Source organism: Myotis myotis, unplaced genomic scaffold (assembly GCF_014108235.1).
Source record: "Myotis myotis isolate mMyoMyo1 unplaced genomic scaffold, mMyoMyo1.p scaffold_m19_p_1, whole genome shotgun sequence".
In the NCBI taxonomy this organism is placed as follows: domain Eukaryota; kingdom Metazoa; phylum Chordata; class Mammalia; order Chiroptera; family Vespertilionidae; genus Myotis; species Myotis myotis.
The window spans coordinates 41,420,236-41,440,953 of NW_023416313.1; the positions used below are offsets into that span (position 1 = coordinate 41,420,236).

Below are 20,718 nucleotides of genomic sequence, written 5' to 3' on the forward strand. Positions count from 1 at the left end.
GGGAAATGTAACAATAGATCAAGAAAATTCTCTCTCACTCATCTCAATTTGTCTGCATGAGATTTTGAAAGATTAAACAAATCATTGATAAAAAATAAATCTGTTGTTCTTGTTTTGTTCTGTTTTTGCAATTTCAAGTATTTCCTTTAGAACTATTATCTCTATTTTTGCTTTAATCTGTGCTGTACATATGATAGGTTTCTACATTTTATGGAAAATATCAGATAAACTCCTTCACATTAAAAACAAATAGTTCATGATATTAATCTTAGTTATGTTTTAATTTAGAAGGAAGAGTAGATGAAGAAACCTTTTATTTTAAAACTTCAGATGCTAGTGTCAGAAGGCTAATGGCTAATTTATTAATCTAATACAGAGTCATATGGGGTGTATGGTAGTAATTTTTGCCTCTCATCACTACTGAATAATAATCAAACTTCAAAAGTGATCAAGATTGTATCCTTGAAAATGTTGTTTCTGATGTATTACTTAGAAAGTTAAGATGGCAAACATTATTTGCTGGAGCAGTTGATAACATACTTATTGCTCCCTCTCACCTTTTAAATTTAATGGACACTAATTTAGATTTGACTAAAACCCAGACATTTTCCAAGTGCTTTATTAATATTACTATGTACTCTTCATTAAAAACAAATATTTTCTCTAGGTCCTATTATTAACCCCATTACATAAATGAAGAAACTGAAGTTAAAGACATACATGGGAATATAAAGCCCAATATCTATTGAGCTTTCTTGAGGACATACAGATGGCCAACAGATATATGAAAATGTCACTAATTATCAGAGATGCAAATTAAAACCACACCTGTCAGTATGGCTATCATTAATAAATCAACAAGTAACAGAATTGGTGAGGAAGCAGAGAAAAGGGAACCCTCGTGCACTCTTGGTGGGAATGCAGATTGGTGCAGCCACCGTGGAAAGCAGTATGGAGATACTTCAAAAAAATTAAAAATGGAACTTCCTTAGGACCCAGTGATTTCATTTCTGGGAATTTATCCAAAGAAACCTGAAGCACCAATTTGAAAGAATACATAGCACCCTTACGTTCATTTTAGCATTATTTAGAGTAGCCAAGATTTGGAAGCAACCCAAGTGCTCATCAATAAATGAGTGGATAAAAAAAATCTGTGGTACCTTTACACAATGGAATACCACTCAGTTTTGGGTGTTTTTTTTTTTTTTTTTTTTTTTTTTGAAAAAAAGAAGGAAATCTTACCTTTCGCAACAGCATGGATGGGCCTGTAGAGTATTATGCTAAGTGAAATAAGCCAGTCAGAGAAAGACAAATATCATATGATTTCACTTATATATGAAATCTAATGAATAAAATAAACTAACAAAAAAACCCAGACTGACAGATACAAAGAACAGACTGACAGCCATCAAGGGGAGGGGGTTTTGGGGGCTGGGTGAAAAAGGTGAAGGGATTAAGCAAAACAACAAGAACAAAATACTCATATATATAGACAGCAGTATGGTGATTATCACAGGGAAAGGGAGGGAGATAAAAGGGGAGATTGATGGAAGGAGACTTGACTTGGGGTAGTGAACACACAATACAATATACATATGATATATTATGGAATTGTAAACCTGACACCTATATACTTGTATTAACCAATATTACCCTCCAAAATTTGATAAATTAAAAAAATAATTATAACACATAAGCAACATTTTTATCAGTTGGAAAACAAAAGATGACTAACATTTGGCAATAGTTGCATTCTTGACATATAAAGTTAATTTTAAACTATTTAAATATTTTATTTCATTGTTGATGTATATACATCCTTTATTTACATTTTAGAATGGTTTTTCTTGACTTGTTCTTAAGGTTCTTCCCTCTTAAAACTGCTGAAAATAGTTAATGATCTATAAAACAGACTTCTGGTTACAGTAAGAAGATCCTTACATACTTTTTACCTGAATCATTTGGTATTTACCTTTCTAATATGAGTAAGAAACACATTAATTTGCCTTTTATATAATGGAGGTCATTAAATATTTATTGAGGTACCATGACTGTACCTTATCAGTAGTTAAATGTTCCTCTTACAAAGGAGATTAGAGAGATAAATGGCTGCTTTGCTTTATATTATAAAACTTGTTCATCATTGTCATTAAGGTTGAACTATAAAAAAGTAGTAGAAAATGATAAAATAGATATAGCTAGAAACCCATTACAAAGATTAAATAGACATTAAAAATTTTCCAAAATTTCTTAAGATTACTATTTCTTTTTCTGTATGTGTATTTATATCTTATTAAAATGCATCACATAAAAGTCAAGCCTGAGCTTCTGCTCCTTTAAGACCCTCCATACCCAATGTAACCACTGCTGAATGTGCATGTATCCTGCAGTTTTGTGTCTTTATATATCTAAAAGTCTTCTATTGTTTTGTGTGGGTGTTAAAAAGGTTAAAAATATAGTATTGTATAGTACATGTAGAGATTTACAGCTTTTCTATATTTACTCAACATTATGATTTTGAGATATATCCATATTTCCTTCTGTAGTCTTGTTTATTCAATGTAATTATGTATACACAAAATTTTACTTTATTATTAAATCACCTATGCTATATAATAGAGGTACTATGTAAATCAACCCTCATGCTATAACACTGTCACAAGATGGCGGTGCACACCGTGTGGGCAAGGCAGTAGGGGCAGTACTGGCAACTCCTCTGTGCAGCTTCTGCCAGGGTTCTCACAGCCCCACGAGGGCACGGGGGTCCCAGTGTCTGCTTCGCGTGATTGCCGGGGTTTCCACGGCACCACACACATGCCCTGTGGGGGTCCCGGTGTTCACTTCATGTGGCTTCTGCTGGGGTTTCTGTGGCCCTGCATGCATGCATTGTGGGGGGTCATGGTGGCCGCCTTGCACGAATTCTGCCTGGATTTCTGCGGCCCCGCATATGCACCATGGGGCAGGGTCTGGCAGCTGCTGCACGCAGCCCGGAGGTGGGGCATCAGAGTGGGACTCTAGGACTCAGGGCCATCCCGTGGCACGCTGGCCACATGGGGTGGGACTCCGGGATTCTGGGCAGTCCCATGGTACGGGGGGGGGGGGGGGTGTCTGGGTCTTGCATGATTTCATGCAATGGGCTATTAGTATATATATAAAAGCCTAAGCAACTGTTACAACTGGATGATCGGACAAGCGAACAACTGTCCAGGTGTTATGATGTGCACTGACCACTAGGGGCAGGCGCTTAATGCAGGAGCTGCCCTCTGATGGAATTACGCTCCCACAGCCAACCTCCTTTGGTCCCTCCCCCTGGCCAGCTGTTCCAAAAGGGCCCGATCACCAGGCAGGCTGAGGGACCCCACCCATGCATGAATTTGTTCAACAGTCCTCTAGTCCTATCTAATAATAGACAAACATGGTAATTAACCATACCTCTGACACGCTTCCCATTGGCGAATCAGGGCGATATGCAAATTAACTGCCAACCAAGATGGCGGCCGGCAGCCAGGCAGTAGAAGCGAACAGGAGGCTTACTTGCTCCAGCGATGGAGGAAGCCAAGGTTCCCCGCCTGCCACTGCTGGCCTCTGAGCTGCACTCTAAGAAACAATGTTGCAATTATAGAAGCTAAACAAACCCCAGAAACCTGCTTTCAGCCAGCCGGGCCTCAGAGCTGGAGCTGCAACAGTGTTTCAATTATAGAAGCCAAACAAACCCAGGTACCTGCTTTCAGCAGCCGAGGACTCAGAGCTGGAGCCGAGCCTCAGAGCTAAAGCCGGCTCTCAGTTCCAGTGACAGCCATAGAAGGTAAATAAATCCCAGAATAAAAGAAAAAACGAAAAAAAGGAGAGGTTGGGAGCTTCAGTCACCCGCCAGCCTGAAAACGGCCCTCAGCCCGTCACCCAGACTGGCCAGGCACCCCAGTGGGGACCCCCACCCTGAAGGGTGTGTGACCAGCTGCAAACAGCCATCATCTCCTCATCCAGGCTGGCCAGGCACCCAAACGGGACCCCCACCCTGATCCGGGACACCCTTCAGGGCAAACCAGCCGGCCCCCACCCATGCACCAGGCCTCTATCCTATATAGTAAAAGGGTAATATGCAAATTGACCCTAACAGCAGAAAGACTGGGAATGACTGGTCACTATGACACACACTAACCACCAGGAGCTACCCTTTGGTGATCAGGGCGCTCTCACATGGGAGGAGCTCTGTTCAGCCACAAGTCAGGCTGATGGCTGCCAGTATAGCAGTGGTGGTGGGAGCCCCTCCTGCCTCCTCAGCAGCACTAAGGATGTCCGACTGCAGCTTAGGTCTGCTCCCCGCTGGCAAGTGGACATCCCCCGATGGCTGCTGGCCTGCCAGAGGGATGTCTGATTGCCAGCTTAGGCCCAATCCCCTGAGGAGCAGGCCTAAGCCAGCAGATGGTCATCCCCTGAGGGGTCCCAGACTGCGAGAGGGCACAAGCCTGACTGAGGGACCCCCCAACCCCCGAGTGCACAAATTTTTGTGCACCAGGACTCTAGTCCTATATAATAAAAGCCTAATATGCTAAGTGTCTAGTCATCCGGTGACCGGTCAACTGTTCAACCAATCAAAGCATAATATGCTAATGATATGCTAAAGCCATTCAACCGCTCACTATCGTAAGCAGTGACCACTAGGGGGCAGACCCTCCTACCTGTAAATTAGCTTGCTGCTGGAGTCCAGCCCATCGGGACTGAGCAAGATGGGCCAGACACTCCCTGGAGCCCTCCCACAGTTCCTCCTCGGCTGGCCAACCTCCACCTCCCATGTCCCTCCCTGGCCAGCTGGCCCTGATCAGCCCGATAGGGACTGGATGAGATGGGGCTGGACATGCCTTGGAACCCTCCCGTGCTCCCTCCTCAGTCCCAATCATGCATTGGTGGGGTCCCTCATCCTGGCCTGCACCCTCTTGCAATCTGGGACCCTTTGGGAGATGTTGGAGAGCCAGTTTTGGCCAGATCTCGCAAGCCACTCCCTTTAGGAGGGCGCCAGATGCAGGGCTCACAGTTGATTGGGCGCAAGCGTGTGGCAGGCACAGTGGCCCCCAAAATGAGTGGGAGCAGCAGATAGAAGCTCTGCAGGCAGCATTGAACTGCGGGTTTTGGCCTGATCCCCGCAGGCCACCCCAAGGAATCCCGTTCTTGCACGAATTTGTGCACCAGGCCTCTAGTATTTTATAATTTCCTTTTTAAACCACTCTAGAGACTTACATGCCTCTTAGCTAATGGTATAATTGTATCATATTATTTCAATTCAAGTTCTTCCTTTAAAGAGTCATCAGAATAACATGAATTGAAGTTCCAAACACTTGCTGTCTCCTGCTGCTGAGTGTCCATCATAATTTGTTTTTGCCACATAGCCATTTCTTTTCTAAGTTCATGTTGTGCATCAGTGAGTAGAGTATCATGATTCTTCTCCAAGTCCTCCCTGCTCTTTGTGAACTGCTCATACAACTATTTAATTGTTTTCCATCTCTGGCTCTGAACAACTCTAGATTGTTGGAAAACCTTTTGTTGCTATACAAATAAATTAGCTAGTTTATCTTCTTGTTTCTCAGCTTTCTGTACATTATCTCCTACTGCTGAATCAAAGTCAGAATCTGCTGAGGAGATTCTTGGTTAAGTTACTGCCTTTGATCTTGTTGATCTTTCCAAATATGATAAACTTTCTGGTTACATTTTTGAGAGAAGCCCTGGTATACATTGCTAGACTTTTCTCTTTATAAGAAGAGCCTTGTTAATGTCAGCTTCAGATTTTTCCAGCATATTCTGTACTCTACACCCCCACACCCTCACACATCTTCAAATATTCCTGCAGAAGTCCTTTTCTTCCTTCATATGCTTATTAATTACTAGAGTCTTCATGTCAATAACATCCTCCTCTGAATTACTCAGATATTTTTTATCTTCTTTCTCAAAGTCATAGGTTCTTAAAACCTGATCCTCCATTGATGCCTTCCCAGATTTCCCAGGATGTTTGCTTTTTTTTGTTGTTGTTGTTTTGCCTGGAGGGCACTTTAGTTGGATGTTTTATGACTGAGGTATCTACTTTGCTGCCACGATGCTCCTCTCTTTTTATGGATTCAATATTGCTATTAATAGTGTTGCTTAAACTTCATTTACTTAACAATCTTTTCTGTGCCTACTCTGCAAAGGTAAATGTCTGCTCTACAATGTGGGAATTGCTGAAATCTATATATAAAACCCTAAGTGACCAGTTGAGCATTTGACCTGTTGCTATGACCAGGAGCTGCCCCCTGGTGGTCAGTGTGCTCCCACAGTGGGAACACTGCTCAACTGACTGACAGGTGCCAGACACTGGGCTCACAGCAGGCTAGCACAGCTACTGTGGTGTGAGCCTTTCTTGTCTCCAGGGGGGCGCTATTGAGCAGTGGCAGCAGGTGCAGCAGGGCCAGGAAGAGTGGGAGTGGTGCAGCACAGCCGAAGCTCAAGCTCCTCCCTGGCTGCCTGAGGCTTCATGCACTACTACATCCCTCGGGGGATGTTGGACTGCCGGTTTTGGCCTGATCCCCGCAGGCCAGGCAGCGGGATTGGGCCGAAACTGGCAGTCCGACATACCCCGAGGGGTCTTGGACTACAAGAGAGAACAGGCCAGGCTGAGGGAACACACCAGTGCACAAATCTGTGTACCAGGCCCCTAGTTATAAATAAGATTTTTATAAGAAATGATACCTGCCAAAGCCGGTTTGGCTCAGCGGATAGAGCGTCGGCCTGCGGACTGAAAGGTCCCAGGTTCGATTCCGGTCAAGGGCATGTACCTGGGTTGCAGGCACTTCCCCAGTGGGGGATGTGCAGGAGGCAGCTGATCGATGTTTCTCTCTCATCGATGTTTCTAACTCTCTATCTCTCTCCCTTCCTCTCTGTAAAAAATCAATAAAATATATTTAAAAAAAAGAGAAATGATACCTGATTTCAGTTTACTCTAAAATACTCTAAAAATTTGTTCCACTTATTTCCACACAAATAAATTTCAAGTTTTCCTACCATTCTATATGTAATAGAATAAAGATAATACCATCAACTTCACGTAAGAAAATAAATCCTTGATGTTCTAATTTTCTTATTCTAATACTATTATAATGTTTCTCTTTCTACAAAGGATGAGAAAAAAAGAAAAATAAAATATAAGAATTATCATTTTGTTTTTGTTGTCCAAATTACATTAGACTCAATATATATTTTTATTTTCCAAATTGTTGCTGATTCTAAATCAGGATGGGTGGACAAATGATCTCAGCTCTAATAATTAACTAGAAAGCATTAGTGGCTCATTGTTGTTATTTATATGGTTTGTGCAGTATTAGCGGTTGGGAGAAGACATTCCTTAAGAGTGGCGGAAGTAGAGGTCCATCTTACTAGAAATAAAATTGTTTTTGAAGTTCATTTAACTGAGCATTTTAGGGAAATATCTCTGGGAAAAACCTATAAAGGGTTATAGCTTTTCTAAGGATCATAACTCTTACTCTCTGATATTCAGGCAGCAGGTAGTAACCATCATGCTTAAGATTGTGCTTCTACGTACTGTTGACACCATTAAAATTTCTAGAGATGTTTGTAGCAGAGAGGATTACAGGCAGTGGCAAATCTAGGAGGCACTAAGGATGATGTGGACATAGGAAAGATACCCATGATAAACAAGGTGAATTGGTAATATAGGAATGGTTCAAATATTAATACATGGTAAGGGAGAGTCACATATTTGCCACATAATATATGGACTAAAGTAAAATAATCTCAACTCATAATTAAATAATTCCACAGAAATTGTAAATAATTTTTGACCAAATAACTCCTGTCTTTTGTGTGTGTGTGTTTTTATTTTGAATTTTTTCATGAGTTTTCTCTTTACATAAAGCGATCCTGATACACCTTTCTCTGCCATTCAAAAGTAGCTTATTATAGAAGCTTTTCAGATCAAGCTAGTCTCTCAAACAGATAATTTTAATAACCTAATTAGATTGTCTGAGCGTTTCACTGTTACCATGATAGACAATATATAAACACCCAAACTGTCACCTGAACACTCAGCATAGCCAAATTTGCATTTGAATAGTTGCCAGAATGTATTTTTTTTTTTTTTTTTTTTTGCTTTGGGGTCCAGTGCCATGCATTCTTTCAGTCTTTTGTAAAAGAAAAATCTGCAGCAAAATTGCAGAAAGCCTTGTTAATTCATTTTTTAATGAATAATGCCCTTTGGCATTTTCTTTGATAGTCATGGTTTGCTGGAATGAATAGCATACACTTCTCTTTTTGGATTACTATAGCCCTTTTCAAGCTTGGATGTGCCTGGGGGGTAAAATAGAGGGTTATCCATTTGTACACATGAGGGAAAGTACTTAGATGAATGCCAAAATAGAAGTATTGGGGTGCATAGCGAATTTGCTTAGTGGAGATTGAGGACTGAATGATTTTACCCATGGAAAAATATTTTAATATGTTGTATAGACCAAGGTTATGCTCTCACGTACAATGTGAATTAATAATTCAGGTGGTTCCTCAGACAATATAGCAAATAGTAATTTCCAAACTATGTTTTTCTTTTTATTTGTATACTTTTATGGATCAGAGTTTAACGCATTATCATAAATGTTTATTGATTCGCTACAAAGGTCCTGTTATTGTGCAAAACACTGAGTCTATATGCAAGCATGAAATGTGATCTCTAACTTTAGGATTTGTATCAAATCAGAGGAGACAGACAAGTATCTAGCCAACTATGATGCAATGTGATAGGAGGCATTATAGAGACATAACAAGTAAATCATAACTAAATGGAAAGAACAACTCATTTTTCTGGAAGGGACATCTGGTCAGGTTTTGCAAAACATAACACATTTGAATTGAGAATGGAAGTGCTGGTTGATTTGTGGCAGGTACAAAGGGTGTCAGAGCATTTCAACAGGGTGAGAACTGCAGGCAAAATCCCTGGAATCCTTGGTAATGATGAGGATGACGAGAAGGAAAGTAGTCCAGTGTGGCACTGGGAAATGGGAAGAGATGAGGCTGAGAAAATAAGATATCAGGATCAGGTTCTACTTAAATGTGACTTTGTAGATACAGTCAACACTGGGATCTGACAGTCTGGGGCCATGATAATTCCTGGAATAATTTATGTGTGTTTATCAATTGTTTTGAAACAGCTGGAACTTAATACCAGTGATTGGTTTGAGAATTTGGAATCAGACTATGATTTTAAATGAGTTCCTGGTCCTGATATTTCCTCTTTGTATTATTAGCTGTGATATGTCACAAGAGTAACATAAATATAAACAAAGAAGATTATAATTACGTAAATTATATAAACCCTATTAAAGGTTTTATAGGAGCATAGGTATAGTCCAGTCCTATCAAAATTTTCAATTAAGGAGAAAGGATCCCAAGGCCAATTAAGTTTGGGAAACTAAATAATAAATCACCTTTTATAAGAGTAACATTCAGAATAAAGTTCTGAAAATCCTGAAATAGACTGTCTCCTTTAACTTTGTTAAAACCATTTGTTTGAGCAAATACACATATTATTTTCTTTTAAAAATATGTTGTTATTGACTTCAGAAAGGAAGGGAGAGGGAGAGGGAGATAGAAACATCAATGATGAAAGAGAACCATTAATTGGCTGCCTCCTGCAAGCTCCCCACTGGGATCCAGCCTGCAACCTGGGCATGTGCCCTGACTGGGAATCAAACATTTACCTTCTGGTTCATAGGTAGATGCTCAACCACTGAACCATGATGGCTGGGCCATATTATTTTCTTAACATAAACATTTATTAACCTTCTATGGAACTAATTTACCAAGGCATACTCCTTGGATCATACAAGGCTCTTTAAATATTTCAAAAGTGAATGGCATTAGGTTAAATAATGGCAGATATCAGAGATGCACCATTTACCAAGCACATGTGTGAACCATAAACCAGTCCTTTGTGTGTTGTTTCTCAAAACCAGTCCTTGTCTTTCTGGTGCTGACTACATTTACCATATTGCTGAGCAGCAGACTTTTGGCTGAATTAAGCTGATAGGAAACAGTGGTGAAAAATTAGAGGGTAAACTAAGGGCAAAGCCAACGTAAGTTTACCAGTTCCCATACACCGCTCCAGCTCTGATTGGACAGGATCTAAGTGGTTCCAGCAGCCTTTGTCTCAGCCAGTCCCTAAGTGCCAGTATCACTACCTTCTGACTTTATCATATACTTAAAGTTTGTAGTTTCTCATGTTGTTGATAATACTTCACTCTTTTCAGATTGACTTCATAGTTCTCTTATTCCCAGTGTTACAAGCCATCTTAAACATTTTAAGAGAAGTTTCTGTGTCCCTATAGGGACTTTGATTGATACAACACTGTAAAAATTTCTTCATAGCCATTAGATTTGTATAATTACTTTAACAGGTTGTTATTATTTTTCCTTTCTTACAAATAAAAATGAGAATATAGACTCTGTACTTTTACTGTTTTACTGAATTCCCAACCCAATGGTACTCCATACTACAAAAATGTCATTTGCAAAAGCCCTCTCTACAATAGCAAAGAGGAAAATAATATGAATAAAGGCATGTTTGACTCCCAGCTAATAACAGTCATCTCCCTCATTACCAAGATGCCTAGTAAATTTAATTACCACTCAGGTTTGAGACTCTTGTCCTTAAGTTCTTCAACAGCATCTATAATTTCATGCCTCCATCCTAAAAATCACAATGTTAGAACATTTTCTCCTGTGAGTCCAGGTTTTTAAGATGTGAAGCTATGTGCAAACAGATTGGCACACAGTCAAATATTTCTCCTTTTATGCATCTAAGTCTATGATAAGAAACAAAGCTGGTTTTAGGGTTGTATGTATGTCTTCTAGTCATTAACAGAGCACTCTTATCAGTTGATGCTAATTCTATTGCGGCAACATTAAATGGTCCCTCCATCGTTTAGAAACGAAGTACATTTTTTTAAAAAATATATATTTTATTGATTTTTTACAGAGAGGAAGGGAGAGGGATAGAGAGTTAGAAACATCGACGAGAGAGAAGCATCGATCAGCTGCCTCCTGCACCCCCCCTACTGGGGATGTGCCTGCAACCAAGGTACATGCCCTTGAGCGGAATCGAACCTAGGACCCTTCAGTCCCCAGGCCGACGCTCTATCCAGTGAGCCAAACCAGCTAGGGCACGAAGTACATTTTTTTCTCTTTATCATCCCAGATAAAAATTACAAGATATTAGAAGATGCTAGAAGAGGACTACTGTAATTAGTTTTTTAATCTAGGTATTTTATACAGTTTTCTCTTTCACTGTATTTTCCCACCTGCTACTCAGTGACATAATTAAAACACCAAAATCACTTATTTTCAATATTCCTAGCAAGTTTGACATAATAGGAATAATATCTTCAGTACTTACTGCCAAGTCTCAAATTCTTTACGACTATTAATTCATGTCTAATAATAGTAATTCTATATTTTCTCTCTTCCTTTTCTTGTTTAGTTTAACAATTTAATAACATGGTTGTATATATTTTACTTCTTTTGGTGAATCAGCAGACAGAATGCTTTTCATTAACATTGATGCTCAAAACAGTTACTTCAAGGATATGTTTGAACAGGAGACATTCACTGGAAATATTGCTATGTTTTAAGATCACTGACTTTTCCCAGTTTCAATAATTTTTTAAACATTTCTTTTCCAGAGACAATAAACTTTGAACCATGTCAGAAATCACTGATTTTTATTCATAAGTTTTTTAGGTATTGAACAAGGTGGCTCTTATACTTACTTTTTTAGAGGTATAGATTTTATACATTTGTGTGAAAAGGACATGGGAAAGAAAGTGCTGGTAGGGACAGTGGAAGTGTAATCTGTCCGACAGATTTTATTGCAGTACAATAGCATGCTCTACTTGGTTTGCAAGATCTCCTCCAAACTTAAAACTAACTGGCTGTAATCTTGAATATACTCTGAAGCTAATGGAAAGTGCAGAGAGATGTTGGGGCATCCAACAATATCATTTTAACTAAAATGAGAGCATGCCATGTAGTAATAATGGAAGTTAGCTTTTAGAATTCTCAGCCTCCTGGATTTGGAAAGCAATCGGAATAGCTCTTCCTATTGGTTTAAATGGTCTTTTGTACAGGTGTTAGATTAGAGGGGATCTTCACAAATGAAAGGAACAAAACTGGACTCCATCAAACCATTCTACAGTAAGGATTAAAAGCCTATTCAGCAAGTTAGTCAGATTATAGCGTCCACAGAACACTTGACAGGCATTAAGTCTGAACCCACGCATAGTTTCAGCTGAAGGAAAAGGAGACCTGAAATCAGACCTCATGATCTAGAAAAGCTAAGAAGAAGGCCATATCAAAATCTCTAACTGTCAGCAATAGGAACTGCCCATTTTTTTTTTAGATCAGAGAATTGGCATGATGAATAGGCAGAACTTGTGATTAATATTTAGGTCAAGGACTCATTTAAAATGTAGAGATTTTATAAGGAGATAAGAAACATTTCTCTTCAAAATAACTGCATGCATTTCTACAATTTTCCTGTTCTTCAACAGTTCATGGACACTTACAATCCAAGTTCCTAACAGCTTTTTATAAGATAAAACATATTTGTTGTGGACCAAAGTAGAGATATGATACTACAGTCTCATACCAGAAGTATCAATCCAGGTATGAGACTGACCAATCCAGGAAATTCATATGAAAAGGAATTAATGGATCTCAGATTCAACAAGGAAGGATCCACAGGAATGGACCATCTATTGAGAAATCTCATGTTCATACCCAGATAGTTTTAGGTATTAATTAACTTATTAAAATAACACCTGATAAATAGTTTTAGCATCTTTTAATATAATACAGTTTGAGCTCGTATAAATTTAATTATTGCAATTTTAACCAAAACTCATAAGTTTTCCAGTTAAGTTCCACTGCTTAAAATGCTGACTCATTTATTTCTTGATTAATTAGGTAACATTATTTTTCTATTCTAAAATAATTCAATTCCCAGTCATGTGATCCCATAGGTAGTTCACAACATGAATATTTGTTTTCTCCAATGGCAGCTAGAGTACAGTTCTTTGAGTTTTTTTCTGTGACCAGCTATGTAAAAGCTGTCTTCCTTTAAAGGGTTTATGTAATTAGGTCAGGTCCACTCAGATAATTTTCCTGTCTTAAGGTTAACTGTTTTGGGACATTGATTATATCTACAAAACCTTCTAGAAGTACCTAGATTTGCATTTGATTGAATAACTGGGAGAAAAGTATGCCTCACTGGGGATGGGAATCTTGGGGAGCCATCTTATAATACTGCCTTCTGCAAGACCTAAAATAATAACAGTTCATAAAGTAAATACAGAAGTGTACCAATCTTCCAAATTTTCATCTTCCTCTAAGAAATCTCGTCATGCTTACTTCATTTTAATAAAGTTGTGTTAGTTCTTTTCTTTCTCCAACATTAATAATGAACTTTTTGAGGAGAGCAATTGTGTTCTATGTATTAGGAATCCCCAAGTAGCACAATGCTTGCAGATTGAAGGTACTCAATATAAATTAATGGAAATCATACTTAATACTAATAATTTCAAAAGAGTTAAAATACTTGTCCATACATCTCATTGTATACCACCATCCTTTCTGAGAAGATGACTTTATGGAAAGTGTAAAAGTTAAGAAAGCAGTAATTTATAATACAACATTTAATGATATTTCACATATGAAGAAAACAAGACCATATATTCTTTATATAGTCACTTAGAAAATGGCATATTATGCTTTAATTTTAGAATAGATATTACTGACTAAGAAAGCATTTTGGTATACTTTTTAAAATGTCAACAGTATAAGAGAAAATGTCATGTCTGTTTTTAATCCCCCCCACTTCATTCCTGACATCTAGAAAAGACCCAGAAAAAACAGATAAGAGATAAAAGAGATGGTTTTGACTCATCTCCATTCTTTGCTCTAGCATGGACCTGTCACTGCCACAGCTTCACTGAACATGTGTAAAAGGGTTAATATGTCAAGAGATCTACCGCAATTTGCCCCTGATATTTACCTTTGCTTTACTAAGGAAAGTGTGTGAACAGGTGGAAAATGTAGAGGCATATAAACCAATACTTACCAATATATTTATTTAAAATGGTCCATTACTATTTCTAAATACAATGAGAACTATATCATAATTTCTAAAGAGTTGTTGACTAAGCAATCCTGAAAGAACAATTGAGAATATTTTACATTCACATTTCTTTCTTTTGGTTTATTGTTATTATTTTTTAATTTGAGTTAAAAATCTATATTGTGTTGATATTATTTTTCTTCCTATTCAAAGACTTATTATAGCTTGTATTTTCACTTCTGGAAATAAACATTTGATTGCAGCATAGGATGTTCTCTATTTGCTGATATAAAATTCACTCCCAACTCATGTACAGTGTTCATTCTTAATCCAGTATTGGGCTAACCATCATACAACTTTTTAATTTGGATTTGTTATCTCCCTCCTGACACTTAAATTTGCTAGGAATTATAGAAATCTTGCTCAGATAAGTTAAAATAGTAAATCTAAGCCTTTAATTTGAATGTGAGATAAATTATATACCTATTTAAGAAAACACTCTAAATTTCTGATTAGGATACAATATGGAGTAATAAATAACTTTCACAAACCTTTTATCCAAATGCTTGATGATAAAAGTAAAAAAAAAAGCTGTTTATTTTATCTACTTTACTAGAGGCCCAGTGCACGGAAATTGTGCACTTGCTGGGGGGGAGGGGGGGTTCCCTCAGTTCAGATTGCGAGAGGGCACAGGCCAGGCCAAGGGACCCTACTGGTGCATGATCAGGGTCAGGGAGGGATGTGGGAGGTTGGCTAGCCTGGAAAGGACCACAGGAGGGCTACAGGGTGTGCCTGGCCCATCTCGCTCAGTCCCAATCGGCCTGACCCCAGCAGCAAGCTAACCTACCAGTCGGAGTGTCTGCATCTGGTGCTCAGTGCACATCATAGTGACTGGTTGATCAGTCGACTGTCTCTACCCTCTGGTGATCAGTGCATGTCATAGCAAGCGGTTGAATGGTCTTGGCATATCATTAACTTATTACATTTTAATGAGTTGAATGGCCGACTGGACGACTGGGCACTTAGCATATTGGGCTTTTATTATATAGGACTAGAGGCCCGGTGCATGAAATTCGTGCACTGGGAGGTGGGGGGATCCCTTAGCTAGGCCTGCGCTCTCTCGCAGTCTGGGAGCCTTTGGAGGATGTCCAACTGCCAGCGTAGGTCCACTCCTTGGTTGGCAGGCCTAAGCCATCTGTCGGACATCCTTAGTGCTGTGGCAGAGGTGGGAGAGGCTCCCACACTGCCACTGAGCTCACCATCTGTGAGCCTGGCTCAGGGCTTCTGGCTGAGTGGCACTCCCCCTGTGGGAGTGCACTGACCACCATTAAAAAAAAGATTTGTTAAAAATATACACCTCGCTGTGCAACATTTATAGAAATAAACATTGGTGCTACTACATGCAAAAATCAAGGGGGTGAATAAGGGCAGAAAGAGAAAATAAGGAAGGGAGAGTAATGCCCCCCCACCATGAATAACATTGATACTTAACATCTTTAAAACTTGATAACTATATGTTATAACACACCAGATTGTATACTACCTTTGAGCATGCTGAACTTGACCTTTCAACGTCCTCCTCAGGGAGCTTGTTGAATAGCCAGCCTCCTCTCCACCTAGCAAGCACTGTAGATGGCTGCAAAGAATGCTCTCTCAGCTCAGTGAACTCCATCCCTTGTCTTTGGAGGCGATATAGCAACCCATCCAAAAATAGTTTTGTTCTTCACTTTCATTATCTTTGTTATACCAGCACTGTTGGGAGTCTCCTAACTCCAGCTCCAGAGGCAGCTTGCATTGGTGTTTCTTTATAGAGTTGGCAGTTTCTGGATGTACTGTCACTATGCCAATGAACAGAGTTGCTCTGTCCATTAGGCACAATAGCAGCTCCCCTTCCATGAGACAAAATTAACCTGTATTTCATCCATGTTTTCAACAATTAGCACACAGGAACACACACCTTCATTATAAACTCTTCTCCACATCCAGCCATCTAGCTATTGCACGCCAGCATTCCTCACAATGATCCGTCTTCCATTACTGCTGACATAAGTAATTTCTCCTCTCTCAAACCCCAGACATCCTAGTAACTTCTGCTACTGGTATTCTATAACCAGCAAAACCCACCTTATTTTCATCCTCTACTATGAACAATTGTTCGCCTCCTTGGCTTACACTAATTTATAACATGCTTTTGAGATTAGTATTTGCTCCTTCACATATTATGATTTCAGGTATAGAAATTAGGAGTGATGTCTCTTCTCCTTTCTCATTGTTGCTTACAGTCTATTGCTTTTGTTATAAATTATGTTCTCTTATAAGTTCTTTTCTCTTATTTTTATTGATTTTGAGAGAGAGAGATTTTGCTGTTCCCCTTATGTATGCATTCATTGGTTGATTCTTATATGTGCCCTGACCTGATCGAACCCGCTGCCTTGGAGTGTCAGGATGACACTTTAACCATCTGAGAAACCTGGACAATACTTTTGTGGACACTTTTTATTTTGGCTCTACTATCTACTTGTCCTTATCCTAGTTCCTTGTCTTCCTCTCCATCATAGTGGGTGATTCCATCTTTATGTAGAAAATTCATTAAATACAAGAGCTTCTCATTTATTCATTGACTCCCTGCACCATACTAATCTTCACTTTATTTACTCATTCCCAAAATCACACACTAAAGTCTGTTGTAATCAGACAGCACCAAAATGACTAAAAGAATTACTTTACACTATAATAACAAAATCTTATTCCTACGACTTGCTTCAACTACTCCTCAAATAATTTTTTAATCCATTGGTCTCTATAGATTAAAGATGAAGTAAAGTCTCCATTTTAAATCATCTATATCTGAATACATGCTATCCCATCTCCTTCTACTGGAACAGAGTAACTCAAGACAACTCCAACCCAGATATATGTGTTTTTGTATTATATTCCGTTGTGTTTTTCTTGGAAAGCTTACACTCTCATCTTTTCCTCTCTCTCTCTCCTTTCTTCATTTATTTTTGTCTTTTGTCAATTGTATCCTTTCCACTGTTTTTACAAAATCTAAAATATTATTTAAAAATAATGAAAAATCATTAAAGACATACACACATATCCCTCTTTCCAAAACCCTTAATTAGGCTATCCCTCATTTTCTCTCCTGTTAATATCTTTAACATTTTTATTTATAAGCTTATTATTTCTCTTCTATAACTCCCATAGCCCCAATTTACTACCCAACTCACTTTAATTGGGTTTATTTCCCCATCACTCCATAATTTATACCATGAATACTCATTGATTTGACATCCTAAGAACTTACTCTTTCTATTTTCCTCAAGCTTAATAATATCATCATGCAAAGCTCTTAATAATATCATCATGCAAATGACTTCATGACTGGTCTTCTTTTCCCCACTATAGGCTATCATCCATTCACATATCTCCAATCTGTTCTTCATATTGTGGAATGATCATTTTAAAAAATAAATCTCAGCATGTTTTTCCTGTACTCAAATGATACAGGAAATATTCTGCATAATAATCATCCCATCAACAAAAGTACCCTTGTAATAATAATTGAAGTTATTACTATGTTCTTTAATAACTGTCGTGATCTATCCTTAACTACTTCTTTACAGTCATCTAACATAATGCTTTCTTCATTCTACCCTCAATTCTCTGCACTCATCTTAACTGGCCTTCTCTTAGTTCCTTAAACACTTTATGCAAATCTTGCATTAATAAAAAAAAAAATTGCCTTTCCACATGTCATTTCTCTTCAACTTTATCTAGTTAATTAATTCCAACTCTTACTTTAGATGCTTGCTTAACTCAATTTTGTTTTGTCAGGGAAACATTTTTTTGTATTATGCTCATGCACTTATAGTACCATCTACTGATCAGAGTTTTAATTTAGTCTTTTTTTAAAAAAATGATCATTTTTATTATTTTATGTCAACTACTTGAACACAGGACCCCTGTCTGCTTATATTCACTTTTGTTTTCAGATGCTCACCAGAGTCTTGGGTATGCTGTAGGCATTAAATAAATAATTTTGTGAAAAAATAGATGGCTTTTTTTTCTCTTGTTTCTTAGACACCACATATTTTGTGTTATTGAAGATGCCTCACTATTTTCTTAAAACAGATTTCAATGAATTAATGTATGAAAATCAGTAGAATGTGTAACCTTTCTCCGGGACTAAGGATTTTGTTTTATTTTTACAATTGACTTAAAGTTTGTATGTTTCTCTTGCCTCTTTCTAGAATGAAGACAGATATATGTAGATACAGTATTAATCTGTATTTCATATGTCTTTCCTCAATTTATCTTCTTGGTTATTTGGGAAATCTCATTCAGTTCTACAACTTGGGAGCAGGCTAACGTGCAGAGTTCTTAGACTCATTTCCAAGTCCAGATGATATTCATCAAGTACAATCCTGATCGACAAGGCTCTATCACATCACTGTTTTTTCCTGAGGATTTGTTCATATCAAAAATTCCACGTTGCTCAGAATGATATAAGGACTTTGCCTGACATTGCTTCTTCTATTTGAAATTTATTTTTGCAAATCTTTCACTCCAAAATAAAGTGCTACTTAAAATTTCCTTCCTAACTTTTTAGATATTCCAAGCTCTTAATGGATGAATAGAGATAAATGGAAGAGGAAACAGTTCCTTGCTTTCCTCACACTGTAGTATAAAGCAACATGTACCACAGAATGAATGTTTATTTTATTAATATAGAAGAGTACTAACAAATCAAGGAGTAAAGGCAAAGTAAATGAATAGAAGACTGACCAAAATGTCTGAAGGATGATTTCACAGGAAAACAATTAAAGTTATTGCTAAACATATGAAAAGTCAGTTAAATATATGCAAATGAAAGCAATGTATATGGCACTGTTTAAACTGATCAAGCTAGTAACAATTTAAACTTTTAACCATACAGGGATGCATCTCCCCCCCCCCCTTGTTTGCTACTCATTCCACTTTGTATGTCCTTTATCCACCAATCTGGCAATATTTTTTTTATTTTTTAAATATTGATTTTCCAATTATAGTTGGCATACAATAATAGATTAGCTTCAGGTGTACAACATATTGATTAGACATTTATACACCTTACAAAATAAATCTAGTACCCATATGACACCATACATAGTTATTAAAATATTATTGATTATATTCCCTATACAGTACTTTACATCCCTGTGACTATTTTTTAAGCTAACAATTTGTACCTGTTAATCCCCTTCACCATTTTCACCCATCCCTATACTCCCTTTCACATCTGGCAACCATTATTTGTTCTCTGTCTCCAGGAGTTTCTTTGTTTTACTCATTAATTTATTTTGTATTTTAGATTTCACATGTAAGTGAAATCATATAGTATTTGTATTTCTTTTATTTTACTTAGCACAATACCCTCTAGGTCCAGCCATGTTGTCACAAGTGGCAAGATTTTATTCTGTTTTATGGTTGAGTGATATTCCATTGTATGTATGTACCACTTCTTCTTTACTCATCTAGTAATGGGTACGTAGGTTGTTTCCATATCTTGGCTATTGTAAATAATGCTGCAATGAACAAAGGGATGCTTATATCTTTTCAATTAGTATTTTTTTTTGTTGTTTCTTTAAATGAATACCCAGAAGTGAATTTGCTAGGTCATATGGAAATTTGATTTTTTGGCAAGCCTCTATATCATTTTCTATATTGACTTCGTCAGTTTACAAACATACCAATAGTACATGAGTGTTCCCTTTACTCCACATCCTCACCAACACTAGTTTATTGATTTGTTGATGATAACTATTCTGAAAAGTATGAGGCGATATCTCACTGTGGTTTTAATTTGCATTTCACTGATGATTAGTGATATTGAGCATCCATTCATTTGTCTTGAGACTATATGAAACTAAAAAGGTTTTGCATAATGAAGAAGACCATCAACAAAACAAAAAAGGCAGCTTACTAAATGGGAAAAGATAGTCATCAATGACACATTTCATAAAGGGTTAAAATCCAAAAACTTTAAGAAACTCATACAACTTAACAACAAAAATCCAAACAATCTGATTTAAAAAAATGAGCAGAGGAGCTGACTGGACAGTCTGGTAATCTTCTGAAAGGAATTATCACATTCCCTTTTTGGAAGCATTTTGGAGAGGGATAACAAACGTCCAGTAAATAATAAAATATAACATGCAAAAATATCCTTACCCACAATTATAAAATTATTTCCTTCAGGAACATTTAATAAAATACAAACACATATATACAATATATGATTATATCACTTTTTTTTAATCGTCACCAGAGGATATTTTTCCATTAATTTTTAGAGAGAGTGGAAGAAAGAGGGAAAGACACAGAGAAATATTGGTGTGAGAGAAATGTATCTACTGGTTGCCTCCTATACACACCCTGTCTAGCACCCTGGGCTGGGGAGGAGCCTGCAACCAAGGTATGTTATCTTGACTGGAATTGAACCCAGACCCTTCGGTCTGCAGGCCAATGCTCTATCCACTGAGCAAAATTGCCTAAGGCTCATTGTATCACTTTAACAAATCAAAAAAGGA

At 37.8% G+C, this 20,718-nt stretch overlaps 1 pseudogene; it reads right to left on the reverse strand.

Annotated features, from left to right (window-relative positions):
* Nucleotides 1-5,268: 5,268 nt before the first annotated feature.
* LOC118660722 lies at nucleotides 5,269-17,592 on the reverse strand (annotated as a pseudogene).
* Between the last annotated feature and the right edge of the window lie 3,126 nt (nucleotides 17,593-20,718).